This window comes from Hyla sarda, chromosome 13 (assembly GCF_029499605.1).
Source record: "Hyla sarda isolate aHylSar1 chromosome 13, aHylSar1.hap1, whole genome shotgun sequence".
Classification (NCBI taxonomy): domain Eukaryota; kingdom Metazoa; phylum Chordata; class Amphibia; order Anura; family Hylidae; genus Hyla; species Hyla sarda.
Window position 1 is genome coordinate 16,319,035 of NC_079201.1, and position 14,333 is coordinate 16,333,367.

General features: G+C 40.5%; 2 long non-coding RNA genes across 3 annotated transcripts in view; one reads left to right on the forward strand and one right to left on the reverse strand.

The window, feature by feature from the left end:
* The window catches only part of LOC130297461 (uncharacterized), a 188,646-nt gene that overhangs the window by 5,105 nt on the left and 169,208 nt on the right, over positions 1 to 14,333 (forward strand). For both annotated transcript variants that reach the window (XR_008849529.1, XR_008849530.1), the window contains exon 2: positions 2,932 to 2,999. This is a non-coding gene — a long non-coding RNA (uncharacterized LOC130297461). The remainder of the gene's footprint in view (positions 1 to 2,931; positions 3,000 to 14,333) is intronic.
* On the reverse strand, positions 8,239 to 11,331 carry LOC130297463 (uncharacterized). Its single transcript, XR_008849532.1, has 2 exons — positions 10,580 to 11,331; positions 8,239 to 10,461 (listed from the first exon to the last, which is right to left on the reverse strand). It is a non-coding gene; the product is annotated as an uncharacterized LOC130297463 (long non-coding RNA).

A 14,333-nucleotide genomic window follows, 5' to 3' on the forward strand; every position in this document is an offset into this window, starting at 1 on the left:
GAGTGTGATATATATACTGTATATGTGTGTGATATATATGTGTATTGTACTATATGAGTGTGATATATATACTGTATATGTGTGTGATATGTATGTGTATTGTACTATATGAGCGTGATATATACTGTATATATGTGTGATATGTATGTGTACTGTACTATATGTGTGATATATATACTGTATATGTGTGTGATATATATACTGTACTATATGAGTGTGATATATATACTGTATATGTGTGTGATATGTATGTGTCTTGTACTATATGAGTGTGATATATATACTGTATATGTGTGTGATATGTATGTGTATTGTACTATATGAGCGTGATATATATACTGTATATGTGTGTGATATGTATGTGTACTGTACTATATGAGTGTGATATATATACTGTATATGTGTGTGATATATATACTGTACTATATGAGTGTGATATATATACTGTATATGTGTGTGATATGTATGTGTACTATACTATATGTGTGATATATATACTGTATATATGTGTGTGATATATATACTGTACTATATGAGTGTGATATATATACTGTATATGTGTGTGATATGTATGTGTACTGTACTATATGAGTGTGATATATATACTGTATATGTGTGTGATATGTATGTGTACTGTACTATATGTGTGATATATATACTGTATATGTGTGTGATATGTATGTGTACTGTACTATATGAGTGTGATATATATACTGTATATGTGTGTGATATATATACTGTACTATATGAGTGTGATATATATACTGTATATGTGTGTGATATGTATGTGTACTATACTATATGTGTGATATATATACTGTATATATGTGTGTGATATATATACTGTACTATATGAGTGTGATATATATACTGTATATATGTGTGATATGTATGTGTACTGTACTATATGAGTGTGATATATATACTGTATATGTGTGTGATATGTATGTGTACTGTACTATATGTGTGATATATATACTGTATATGTGTGTGATATGTATGTGTCTTGTACTATATGTATGTGTGATATATATATATACTGTATATGTGTGTGATATGTATGTGTACTGTACTATATGTATAAGTGTGATATATATATACTGTATATGTGTGTGATCTGTATGTCTTCCTATTGTGTATATGTGTCCATGTATACGGTATATATATATGTATATATAATGTGTATAGCGAACCTCTAATGACGTAGTAAACTTTCTGAGAAATGACTATTATTCAGCACTTTTCAAATTGACATGTATTTAAAAATCGCCACCTAAACGCCAGAATGTTCCGCCTTCATTATGGGATGGAGCTTCCCATTTAGTCTGTATAGCAGCCATCTCAGCCCAAGAATCAGCGCCTTAGAATAGTTTTACGCTGGGTATCGCACCGCAGACTACTGCAATGGGGACGTATCTGGAGGGTCCTACTATATGAATGGGGATATGTGGCGGGGAGAACGGCGCCTTGTTTCACAGTTTAGACATCGAATTTTAAATACACATCAATTTAAAAACAACGACTATTATGCCCAGTGCTGTATGATAGTTATTTGTCACATTTTCATTGGAGGGACGGTTTAAAGGGGGCCTAAAGTTTTAATAAGTTGATTATTGAAAACCTGTGTAGAGGAAGAGCGGTGCAGTTGCCCATAGCAACCTATCGGATTGCTGCTTTCATTTTTAAAGAGACCTGTGAAAAATGAAAGTAGAAAGCTGATTGGTTGCTATGGGCAACTGCACCGCTCTTCCTCTACACAGGTTTTGCTAAATCTCCCGCAGCGTGTTTTAAAAATCCCAATTTTGGACACTGCTGCAGATCCACAGCAAGATCCACAACCCTGCAGATTTATTGCACATTTTGATTTTCCAATTTAAGTCAATACGAAAATTCTGCAATAAATCCACAAGTGTATCCAGCAAGAAAACTAACATCCTGTGGATTTAAAGGGGTATTCCAGCCTTATACATCTTATCCCCTATCCAAAAGATAGGGATAAGATGTATGATGGCAGGGGTCCCCGCGATCTCGGTGTAGCCCCCGGCATTCTGTGCTAGGTGCTGCCAACGAGACATGACGTCACGACCATGCCCCCTCGTGACGCCATGCCCCCTCCATTCATGTCTATGGGAGGGGGCGTGACGTCCGTCACGCCCCCTCCCATAGACTTGAATGGAGGGGGCATGGCGTCACAAGGGGGCATGCACTTTGCTGCTATTCGTCTGTTCACACATGGTGGATATTATATGCACATTTGCAATGTTTCCACACCAAAATCCACAACAGAAAATTCTCATCAAAACGTGTGGATTTTTGTGTGGATTTGCAGCATTTACAAGGCAATTCTTATGTATTTTTATTGGCATGTGAATAAAGCGATTGCCTTGTAAAATCCGCAGAGGATCTAGTGTGTGTGAATGCAGCTTTACTGAAAATAAGCATGTGTGCATAATACATTGGCATACTTTAAAGGGGTTATCCAGGAAAAAACTTTTTTTTATATATATCAACTGGCTCCAGAAAGTTAAACAGATTTGTAAATTACTTCTATTAAAAAATCTTAATCCTTTCAGTACTTATGAGCTTCTGAAGTTTAGGTTGTTCTTTTCTGTCTAAGTGCTCTCTGATGACACCTGTCTCGGGAAACGCCCAGTTTAGAAGCAAATTCCCATAGCAAACCTCTTCTAAACTGGGAGGTTCCCGAGACACGTGTCATCAGAGAGCACTTAGACAGAAAAGAACAACCTTAACTTCAGAAGCTCATAAGTACTGAAAGGATTAAGATTTTTTAATAGAAGTCATTTACAAATCTGCTTAACTTTCTGGAACCAGTTGATATATAAAAAAAAAGTTTTTTTCCTGGAATACCCCTTTAATTGTTATTACTATAAGTGCTGGAAAAGTGCAGAGTCTAAAATGTTTGTCTGGCAGGTTCTGTGGAGACGAGTTGTGGTTGGAAGAAATCATCATGACGGTCTGGGCCGGATGGAGAAGAAAAGGTAAAGTGAACAACCCCAATTAGAGAAGACATCACGTGATGTTACTGTATGTAGTCACTAATATGGCCTGCAGAGCCTGTGCAGAGCCGATATCTGTGTACAGTGGTTTATTCAGTATCAGTACGGTAGTATTATCCTGTTACTATGTGGGAGTAATGTGTAGTCATGGAGTAGTACAATTATTTGTCCCATGTATTGTGGTGTTGCTGGTGATACTGGTCTGTGTATTGTGGTGTTCTTGGTGATATTGGTCTGTGTATAGGGGGGTTATTGGTGATACTGGTCTGTGTATTGTGGTGTTATTCAGTATCAGTATGGTGGTATTATCCCGTCACTATATGAAGGTAATGGTAGTAGTCATGGTGTGGGTCAATTATTTATCCCTGGTATAGTGGTTGATACACACTTCTCAAAAAAATAAAGGGAACACTTAAACAACACAATGTAACTCCAAGTCAATGACACTTCTGTGAAATCCCACTGTCCACTCAGGAAGCAACACTGATTGACAATCAATTTCACATGCTGTTGTGCAAATGGAACAGACAACAGGTGGAAATTATAAGAAATTAGCAAGACACCCCCAATAAAGGAGCGGTTCTGCAGGTGGTGACCACAGACCACTTCTCAGTTCCTATGCTTCCTGGCTGATGTTTTGGTCACTTTTTAATGCTGGCGGGTGTTTTCACTCTAGTGGTAGCATGAGACGGAGTCTACAATCCACACAAGTGGCTCAGGTAGTGCAGCTCATCCAGGATGGCACATCAATGCGAGCTGTGGCAAGAAGGTTTGCTGTGTCTGTCAGCGTAGTGTCCAGAGCATGGAGGCGCTACCAGGAGACAGGCCAGTACATTAGGAGACGTGGAGGAGGCTGTAGGAGGGCAACAACCCAGCACCAGGACCGCTACCTCCGCCTTTGTGCAAGGAGGAACAGGAGGAGCACTGCCAGAGCCCTGCAAAATGACCTCCAGCAGGCCACAAATATGCATGTGTCCACTCAAACGGTCAGAAACAGACTTCATGAGGGTGGTATGAGGGCCCAACGTCCACAGGTGGGGGTTGTGCTTACAGCCCAACACAGTGCTGGACGTTTGGCATTTGCCAGAGAAAACCAAGATTGGCAAAATCGCCACTGGTGCCCTGTGCTCTTCACAGATGAAAGCAGGTTCACACTGAGCACATGTGACAGACGTGAGGCGCTGTGGAGAACGTTCTGCTGCCTGTATCATCCTCCAGCATGACCGGTTTGGCGGTCGGTCAGTAATGGTGTGAGGTGGCATTTCTTTGGGGGGCCGCACAGCCCTTCATGTGCTTGCCAGAGGTAGCCTGACTGCCATTAGGTACCGAGATGAGACCCTCAGACCCCTTGTGAGACCATATGCTGGTGCGGTTGGCCCTGGGTTCCTCCTAATACAAGACAATGCTAGACCTCATGTGGCTGGAGTGTGTCAGCAGTTCCTACAAGAGGAAGACATTGATGCTATGGACTGGCCCGCCCGTTCCCCAAACCTAAATCCGATTGAGCACATCTGGGACGTCTCGCTCCATCCACCACAGACTGTCCAGGAGTTGGCGGATGCTTTAGTCCAGGTCTGGGAGGACATCCCTCAGGAGACCATCCCCCACCTCATCAGGATCATGCCCAGGCATTGTAGGGAGGTCATACGGGCACGTGGAGGCCACATACACTACTGAGCCTCATTGTGACTTGTATTAAGGACATTACATAAAGTTGGATCAGCCTGTAGTGGGGTTTTCCTCTATGATTTTGAGTGTGACTCCATATCCAGGCCTCCATGGGTTCATACATTTGATTTCCATTGATAATTTTTGTGTAATTTTGTCAGCGCATTCAACTATGTAAAGACGAAAGTATTTCATACGATTAGTTCATTCATTCAGATCTAGGACGTGTTATCTTAGTGTTCCCTTTATTTTTTGAGCAGTGTATTAGTCTGTGTATAGTGGTTTTTATATAATAGTATGAAGGAAGTAATTTGTCGACCTGGTGTGGAGGCATTATTTTGGGGGAGAGTCATCAAAACCTGTCCAGAGGGAAAGTTGCTGAGTTGCCCATAGCAACCAATCAGAGCGCTTTTATTTTTGAAAAGGCCTCTGAAAAATGAAAGAAGCCATCTGATTGGTTGCTATGGGCAACTCAGCAGCTTTTCCTCTGGACAGGTTTCGATAAATCTTCCCCAACCTATGAAAAAAATACTCTGTATACACCGCCATTCTCTTACGTTCGCAGGCTGTCGGGGAGGGGCCTTATGACAGAGTTTCACCAAAGGTCTCAAAAAGTCTAGGTCTCTGCCTACAGGTTAATGGAAGTGACATAGAATTCCACAGAGATTTTTGCCCTGCGATTTTTTTGGCTTAAAAATGCCCGAAAAAACGCCAGAAAAACTGCCACAGTTTTTCCCTGCGTTTTTTCTGGCCTTTTTACCTTTGTGTGGAATTTGCCTTTTTTGGCCCCTTTATTTTTTAAATTTTTATTTTTTTGTAAAAGAAAAACGCCAAAGTATGCAGTAGGGATGTAAAAATGTATTTAACTAAATGTTGATTTTTTATAACAACATTTTTATAATTTTTTTTATAAAGTGTGTGTGTTTATCTTTTTGTTCTCTTTTTTTCCACATTCTTTATGTAGTACTTCTACTCCCAGCATGGAACACACTGTTCCATGATGGGAGTAGTAGTACCTGTACTATAGACATATCGACCCCGGGTGTCAGTCCTGACACCCGATGCGATCGTCCATAATATAGCAGAGATGCGGCTCTATACAGCGCTCGCACCTCTGCTCTGTATGATGATTGATGTTCTATTCACATCACTGGCCGTTCATATTTTCCGCCCAGAGCTGTGATTGGCCGGATGGTTGCAGCCAATCACAGCTCTGAGGAAAATATGAATGAGTGAGTGGCCGGAGTACAGAGCATGGATGCGAGCGATTTATACAGCCGCTCTGCATCTCTGCTATAGACAGGACGATTGCAGTGGATGTCAGTAGTGATACGCGCTGTGATCTGTTCTTAACTGCAGGTACTACTACTCCCAACATGGAGCACACTCTGCTCTATACTGGAAGCTGTAGTACGTGCATTAATAGACAGATCGCAGCAAGTGTAATTTCTGACACATGATGCGATCTGTCTATTAATGCAGGTACTACAGCTCCAAGCATGGAGCAGAGTGTGCTCCATGTTGGGAGTAGTAGTACTTGTAGTTAAGGAAAGATCACTGCGGGTATCAGTACTGACACCCGCTGTGATCCTCCTGTATAATGTATGGATGCGGCCGGCGCTCTTCTATGGTCCCCTGCACTGATGTATATATACATATTCCTATTTCCCACAGAGAGCTGTGATTGGCTGGAACCATCTGACCAATCACAGCTCTCTGCAGGAAATATGAATATGTGTATATATATATATATACGTCAGTGCAGGGGACCATAGAAGAGCGGCCACCTCATCTATACATTATACAGGAGGATCGCAACGGGCGATCTGTCAATTAGTACAGGTACTACTACTCCCATCATGGAAACAAAAAAGTGAAAAACACACACTACATTTTTATTATTGTCGGCTACATTTTTAGTGCTTTACCCGCTCACATAAATTGATCCCTGTTTAAAAATTAATAAACATTTTGTAATAAAAAAAAAAAAAAAAAAATTTCATTAGATACAATTTTTTCCATCACTACTGTATCTTTTTTTATTATTATTTGTTTAATGGTACCCTACGAAATTTTAATAAAAAAGGTATCTCCATCACTTTTTTGGATCGCTAAAGTCCAAAAAAGAATAAAAACCGCCTGCAAAAACGCAAAATTTAAAACAAACATGGCGTTTTTCTTGGTGTTTTTGCTCTCCCATAGACTCCTATGGGAGGAAAACGGCACAATTTCAGAGCAAAAACGCCAAACTAGGTTTTGTCGGGCATTTTGAAAATCCAGCCTCTGAGCCCGAAATTGCTGAAAAACGCCAAAAGGATAAGAAAAAAACGCCAAACTGAAAAACACCAAGTGAATCTGGCATTTTGCAGTTTACTATTGACTTGCAGCTAACATCTGGACGCCGTAAAAGACGCCAATTTTCCCACACGGCGTTTTTTCAGTGAAAAAACGCCGTGTGGGAAAATTGGCGTCTTTTACGGCGTTTTTGCAAAAAATACCTCAGTGGAATTCCAGCCTTAAAGGGGTACTCCGCCCCTAGACATCTTATGACGTCACGCTGCTCCGGCCCCTGTATCGCCCGTCATTACGCACAAAGCGAACTCTCTCTATGTAGTAATGATGGCGGGGTCCCCAGCAGTGGCGATCCCTGGGGTCCCCAGCAGCGGGACCGCGGCGATCTAACATCTTATCCCCTATCCTTTGGATAGGGGATAAGATGCCAGGGGCGGAGTACCCCTTTAAGGCCACACACTGCAGCCTGACTGCGGGTCTGATGACCCAAATAAGGCTAAAAAATGGTATGTGAACATATTTTATATCAGTATTTACCAACCAGGGTGCCTCCAGTTGTTGCAAAACTACAACTTCCAGAATCCCTGGACATCCAAAGGCTGTCCGGGGATTCTGGAAGTTGTAGTTTTGCAACCTGTCCACAGGTTGTGTGTAGTACTTCAACTCAGTCCCATTTACTTCAATGGAGCTGGGCTGCAATACCAGACACAACATGTGGACAGGCGGTGGTGCTGTGTTTGCAAAACAAAAAGAAAAAAAAAAAAAGAATCAGCATTTTTCTTTTATAGCCTATATGTAGTTTAGTAGTGATTATGTCTTGTCACAGGACTCAAAACGCGTGGTAGACTATCGACGTACCCCCAAAAATATGTTAATAAACCTTTAATTGGTAATGGTTTCCATCTGCTATGTATTGGTACCAAGTCTACTTTTAATACCACACAGTTATTGTTTTCATTTAATTTTTATTATAATAATTTTTTTTCCCTAATTTCTCACCACCCCTACCCCCCCAAGCCAGGTTACATTGTTTAACAATTTTCAAACCTTTTTCAAAGCACACAGTGAAGATATAGGGGGGGAAATAAATTATTAACTGCAAAGAAAAATTGGAGGTATCGTCCTATATTTGGATTTTATCCCTGATTTCAAGCACCAACCGGTAACATTGTACTCATGGCCAACAATGTTTATCTGAGATGACCAGTACGGGGCATTCGGCATTTTATGTTGAGAAACTGTGCTGTTATGGTCAAAGATAGTGTGTGTGTATATATATATATATATATATATATATATATATATATATATATACTACGTATATCACAGAGTCCTTTTAAGTCCATGTTACAACCCAGTATCCTTGTACAGCCTTATAATGTCTATATGTGAAGCCAGAGACGGCCTCCACGATATGCCACGTGATAGATTTGGTCATGTAAAACAAAACAAAAATCGTGGCATGCTTCCATGTGATACCTACGTGGCAAAAAAAAAAAAAAAAAGGCCAAGTATACTAGGAATTATATCTTTATTTGGCAACTAGATGCGCAAGCTTTTAGAGCATATGTTGCAGCGCCACCCCAGTAGAAAAAGGGCATTACATGGCTAATTGAAATGAATGGTCGAAGATTTGCACTCTTTGCAACTGCTCTCCACTTTGTCCGACGCACTTTTCACATACAACAGTGCCCAGTGGGCATACAGCGGCCTCAACATTCAATATTCTGAACACACAATGGTCTTTTCTGGACCTTGCAAGTTGAAACCAGACTCATCATCCAATACTACAGACAGTCCAGATCTACAAAAAATGTTGATGGCCGGAAGATCTGACCAATCTGAATGGGCATTCACTGGTAAAACCCCTGTATTACTGGTGTATGCACTGACTGGTATCTGGTAGCGCCCCCTACAGTACAGGGAGGTATTACATGTTCTGTACTACTCTTTACCTGTATTACTGAAGTGCATGTACTGACTGGTGTCTGGTAGCGCCCCCTACAGTACAGGGAGGTATTACATGTTCTGTACTCTTTACCTGTATTACTGAAGTGTATGCACTGACTGGTGTCTGGTAGCGCCCCCTACAGTACAGGGAGGTATTACATGTCCTGTACTCTTTACCTGTATTACTGAAGTGTATGCAATGACTGGTGTCTGGTAGCGCCCCCTACAATACAGGGAGGTATTACATGTTCTGTACTACTCTTTACCTGTATTACTGAAGTGCATGCACTGACTGGTGTCTGGTAGCGCCCCCTACAGTACAGGGAGGTATTACATGTTCTGTACTACTCTTTACCAGTATTACTGAAGTGAATGCCCTGACTGGTGTCTGGTAGCGCCCCCTACAGTACAGGGAGGTATTACCTGTTCTGTACTCTTAACCTTTACCAGGGTTAGCTGCTCCTTTGGACACCAGGTGAGGGCGGCTCCATTACTTTTTTAGGACACTGTGTACTGTACAGGACCCTGAAGAAGCTCCTGTCCTCTACATATACAGTGATTACAGCTCCCAGCAGATTTTTCTTACTTTTATATGTAAGGATATGTTTTATCCATATCAGTTATCTACTTATTTTTCTTTAATCCTCACTTTTTCCTATTTTTGGATGACATTTTGGCGCTTCAGAACCAATTACCAGGTTTCCATAGAGTTATGGTCTCAACATACAATGGTCGTCCTGAAACAAATTCATATTGTAACTTGAGGGACCACTGTATTACAGTATACATTTTTGTATATAGATACTCATACCTTTGGGCCCTATTAGACCGCCGTATGCTCGCCGTAAATAGGCGCCGAGCTTGTAGATCAGCGCTTATTTACAGAGCCTACACAATGCTCAAGAACCACACGGTATGTAGGACTGGGGTGGGGAGGTAAGGGGTTTTCTTCTATTGACAAAGTTGGATGTGATGATTTGTTTTTGTTTTTTTGTATTTTGAATAAGAATTTTTTTTTCTTTAATTAAAAAAAAATAAACATGCAGAGAGCCATGTGATCATTCATATGGCCCTTTCCTGCAAGAAGCCATTTGCCTACACATTTCCTATTAGGGTATGTTCACACGGCAAAATATCCATGCGGAATACGGAGGAAAAATTCAGCTCGGCAATACCGCTACACGAATGGAATTTTTCGCTGTCCCATTCACATGGCGGAATTTCCGCTGCAGAAATTCTGCATTCCAGATTCGGCAAAAAAGGCTAAATATGTCCATTTTTAACCGCCCCTTAGTGACTAACCATGCTTTCAACCAAGTCCTAGCAGTACGTTTGAGTAGGTAATACAAGTCACGTGAAATAAAAAAAAGTATTTATTGTGTAGCATGGGTTTACAATCCCTTTAGTTTTGTTAAATAGTAACGACATCTCCTAAACAATGCCTAAAAAAGTTAATTTTTAAATAATTAGATCCTTATGGATTCTGAAATTATCTCTAAGCAATGACTATTCCAATGTTTTCCAACCAGTGCGCCTTCAGCTGTTGCAAAACCACAACTACCAGCATGCCCGGACAGCCGAAGGCTGTCCGGACATGCTGGGAGTTGTGGTTTTGCAACAGCTGGAGGCGCACTGGTTGGAAAACACTGCACTATTCAATGACAAGACAATAATAATTGACAGAAATTCTATTGAGGTGCAGTATGTTACAATAGCCTGTAGGGGGCCAAATGAGAGACTCCTCCTCAGGGGTTATTTCAGATAGGAAACAAAAGAGGGTCCGCTGTACTTGCCCCCCAAAATAGACTTGGAATGGAAATGAAAGTGTTTTGTATTTTTTTTTTCCTTTAAAAACTCTTGCAGGTTTTACACCACTTTCTACAGCAGGGGAATGGCAGTGGCTCTTCTCTTCTAGTAATGTAACAGTATACCCAAATACTTACATGGCTTAAAAGGGATACTCCGGTACTCTCTGCTGCCACCTCTGTCCGGGTCAGGAACTGTCCGGAACAGGAGAGGTTTTTGCAATTGCCCTGGTCAGCTCCTGACACGGACAGAGGTGTCAGCAGAGAGCACTGTGGTCAGACTGGAAAGAACTACACAACTTCCTCTGGAGCAGACAGCAGCTGATAAGTACTGGAAGAATTAAGATTTTTTATATAAAAGTCATTTACAAATCTGTTTAACTTTCTGGAGCCAGCTTATATGAAGAAAAAAAAAAGTTTTCCATCGGAGTACCCCTTTAAAACAATTGTCACATGAAGACATATAGGGTAGGGTTGAATTGCCCTGTGATACCAGGGGTACTCTGGTGGAAAACTTTTTTATTTTTAAATCAACTGGTGCCAGAAAGTTAAACAGATTTGTAAATTACTTCTATTAAAAAAATCTTAATCCTTCCAGTACTTTTTAGCAGCTGTATGCTACAGAGGAAATTCTTTTCTTTTTGAGTTTCTTTTTTGTCTTGTCCACAGTGCTCTCTGCTGACACCTGATGCCCGTATCAGTAACTCTCCAGAGCAGGAGAAAATCCCCATAGCAAACCTATGCTGCTCTGGACAGTTCCTGACACGGACAGAGGTGTCAGCAGAGAGCACTGTGGACAAGACAAAAAAAAAAAAAGAAATTCAAAAAGCAAAAAATTTCCTCTGTAGCATACAGCTGCTAATCAGTACTGGAAGGATAAAGATTTTTTAATAGAAGTCATTTACAAATCTGTTTAACTTTCTGGCACCAGTTCATTTAAAAAAAAATTTTTTATTTTTTTTTCCTCTTTCCTTCTCTCTGTGCCAGAAGGTGGGGTGGGGGTGGGGTGTAAATAATGATTGGGTATACTTTTCAGATGTAAACATGTATAAGTATGGCTATATGGCCTTTTTTTTTTTTTTTCTTTTTTTTTTGACTGGTGCTGTTATTATATCTGAATTGTACACTGTAGTTTTGTAAATTTTTATTATTAAAAAAAAAAAGAAATAAAAGTAAAAAATAAATAAAAATAAAAAAAGTTTTCCACCAGAGTACCCCTTTAAGATTTTTTAAATAAAAGTAATTTTCAAATCTTTTGAACTTTCTGGCACAAGTTGATTTGAAAATGTTTTCCCCTCCGGAGTACCCCTTTAACTTTGAATAAGCAATTACCTGAGTCCTGAATTCCTGTTCGGAATTTGAATATACATGGCAGCATTTTCCGCTGCGGAAATTCAGCTTTTTGCTAAACAGTTGAAGGCTGCTGCATTGAAATTTCAGAGCGGAAGCTTCCGCAGTGTGAATGGGCACTGAAAGAGTTACTCCAAATGATGGTCAAAGGGCAGTATAGCGACTACAGCAATCAGGATCTTGGTCTATGGGACTTACAGCAAATACGTATCCTGGTCGCTTTTGGGAAAGTCTCATGCTACAAATTTGCCTGGAGATTTAATCACGTATTCTGCTGCAAAAACATTATCGGAGTTACGCTTTAAAGGGTTTGTTTAGAATCAGAATGAAGGTTTTTTTTTTCCCCTTCAAATCAACTGGTTCCAGAAAGATATGCAGATTTGTAAATTACTTCTATTAAAAATTCTTAAACCTTCCAGTACTTATTAGCTGCTGCATACTACACAGGAAGTTGAGTTGTTCTTTTTCCGTCTGCCCACAGTGCTCTCTGCTGACACCTCTGTCTGTATCAGGAACTGTCAAAATCCCCATAACAAACCTCTCTGGACAGTTCCTGACATGGACAGAGATGTCAGCAGAGAGCACTGTGGTCAGACTGATAACAAAAACACTTCCTCTGGAGAATACAGCAGCTGATAAATACTAGAGGGATTAAAGGGGTACTCCGCTGCTCAGCGTTCGGAAAACACAGTTCCGAACGCTGGAGCCGGCTTTTTTTCTGCTCACTGGCAATAACGGAGGTAAAAATAACGGAGACTAATGGAGGTTACTTCAGTCACTGTAGACTTCAATGTTGAGTTACTAACATACGTTAGAATGCCAGGTATTTTTTCCGTTAAAATAATGAAAATTAAGCGGTACTGATGACAACTGAGGATATGGCGCAGATGAAAAATCCCCCATTAAAATTAATGGGATCTATTAATTACACATTAATTTTATTAATGTGTGTGGCGGAAACGGTGATAAATCTGGTGCTGATCACATTTCTTACTTCAGAACTCCGCTTTGTATGCTGATCCCTCTGTGACTTTTGTGCATCTTTTTAATAATGCTGTTTGCACTCAGTTTTGTAAGCCTAGTCAGGGCTGGTGTAGATTTGCGCCTAAGTTAGCGCAGTTGTGACAAAAGATGCGACAAAGTTGCACATCATACATTCCTGACCACTGCATGAGATCAACTGAAATCACCACTTGGTATGATGTTTTGGAAAAACCTTCTAAAGCAAAAAAATCGCAATGAAAAGTCTCTTAACATCTGAGACAAACTGTGCGACAAATGTACACCACAAAACCAGGGTAAAACCAGTGATTAATTCCCCCCCGTGTCCCCTAGTATGGGGTAAATGGTGTCTGCGTCAACACAGTAGAGTAAAACAGGGTGGGACATTTCTATGGATACACCTTAATAAAATGGGAATGGTTGGTGATATTAACGTCCTGTTTGTGGCACATTAGTATATGTGAGGGGGGGAACTTTTCAAGATGGGTGGTGACCACGGCGGCCATTTTGAATCCAACTTTTGTTTTTTTCAATAGGAAGAGGGTCATGTAACACATCAAACTTATTGGGAATTTCACAAGAAAAAGAAGGATATGCTTGGTTTTAACGTAACTTTATTCTTTCATGAGTTATTTACAAGTTTCTGACCACTTATAAAATGTGTTGAATGTGCTGCCCATTGTGTTGGATTGTCAATGCAACCCTCTTCTCCCACTCTTCACACACTGATGGCAACACCGCAGGAGAAATGCTAGCACAGGCTTCCAGTATCCGTATACACTGCTATATACTACTATATACACCGCAGGAGAAATACTAGCACAGGCTTCCAGTATCCGTATACACTGCTATATACTACTATATACACCGCAGGAGAAATACTAGCACAGGCTTCCAGTATCTGTATACACTGCTATATACTACTATATACACCGCAGGAGAAATGCTAGCACAGGCTTCCAGTATCCGTATACACTGCTATATACTACTATATACACCGCAGGAGAAATACTAGCACAGGCTTCCAGTATCCGTATACACTGCTATATACTACTATATACACCGCAGGAGAAATACTAGCACAGGCTTCCAGTATCCGTATACACTGCTATATACTACTATATACACCACAGGAGAAATGCTAGCACAGGCTTCCAGTATCCGTATACACTGCTATATACTACTATATACACCGCAGGAGAAATACTAGCACAGGCTTCCAGTATCCGTATACACTGCTATATACTAC